Below are 1,600 nucleotides of genomic sequence, written 5' to 3' on the forward strand. Positions count from 1 at the left end.
TTTCCTGTGTATTTTGAGATTCCCCCTATAGAATGGTCTAGCAATATTTCACTGTGTAAATGTTTTCTTTATCAACTCTATCTTTTGGGGAACATGTATTGTTTACAAACTGGAGCCATGAAGAACAGGATAGCAGTAAGTATGTTGGTGCTAGTATCTCTTTGGTAGGATGAAATATCCTTTGTGTATATACCAGGAGTGATATCATTGCATTTTGTGGTATGCTGTTTCCCATCTTCCCAAGGAATAACACACTAATTTCCATAGTGGCTGTACAAGTCTTCACTCCCACCAGAAATAGATGAGAGTTTCCTTAGATTCACTTCCTTGTGAGAATGAGCTATCACGTGATTTATTGATCTTAGGCATTGTGACACTTTTAAGAGGAAATGTTATTAAAGTAAGTGATTTGCGTTTTCTTGATTGCTAAGTATGTTGAACATGTGTTTAATGCTTTTTAGCTATTTGAATTAACTCTTCTGAGAATTCTGCTTATGTCTGTAAAACATGTTATACTAGGTTTATTTGTTTCCCTCATATCTACTTTTATGAGTTCTTTATATGCTTGGCTAAGTGGAGGTGGTAATAATTGTTTCCCATTTTCAGGCTGCAACATTGTCTGATTGACAGAGTGCATTTCCTTGCTGACACTCCTCAGTTTCATCGGATCTCATTTATTTATTGTTGATCTTAGTGCCTCCAATAATGAAGAAACGATTAAAAAGGTCATCTTGTAGACAAGTCAGCCATCCAGTTTGACCAGTACTATTTGTTAAAGTAGGTGTTTTTTTTCCAGTATGTATTTCTGGCTTCATTTTCAAAGACCAGATGTGCATAGCTGTCTGGAATTATGCCGGTGTTGTCTATTTGATTCCAACCTGTCTAAATTTGTATCAATACTCTGCTCTGCTTATGACCAATGCTGTGCACAAGAGCTATAGGACAATAAAGCAAGTGACAGTTCATCTGGCTACAGAGCAAAATGAAGGAAGCATTCATCTATTGCTGGTCGGAGTGAAGACTTGTACAGCAACTCCAGTGATTGGTGGGAGATTCCTCAGGAAGATGGGAATCGTTATAGAGCAGGACACGGTTGTGGTTCTATCATTCCAGGGCATATACCTAAAGGGCCATTCATCCTACCACAGATCCACCGGCACATACATGTTCACCCCTGTTCTGTTCAGCATAGCTAGAATTTGGAAACTACATACATGTTTCTCCACAGAAGAATGAAAAAGAAAACATGAATTATTTATACACTGGAGTATTATTAGGCCATTAAGGGGTGTCATCACAAAATACACCAGTATAAAGGCTGAACTCGAAATAAGCCAGACCCAGAAAGAAAACTTAAAATCAGGAATTCTGGATGGTTTTAGCTATCTTTTTTTTCTTTCTGATTTCACATGAAGATAAAAACTGTCTTTTTATGGTTTGTGCAGATTGTTATGGAATTTGGATAGGGGTTGCATAGAGTGTGTAGGTTACTTTTGGTAGGATGTCAATTTTTTTTTATCATGTTACCACTACCGATCCATGAGCATTTGATCTTTTCATCATTTAACATTTCTTTAAACACTTGAGCGCTTTACAGTCC

The sequence above is a fragment of the Mus caroli genome, unplaced genomic scaffold, assembly GCF_978045245.1.
Source record: "Mus caroli unplaced genomic scaffold, Mus_caroli_1 scaffold_5, whole genome shotgun sequence".
NCBI lineage: Eukaryota > Metazoa > Chordata > Mammalia > Rodentia > Muridae > Mus > Mus caroli.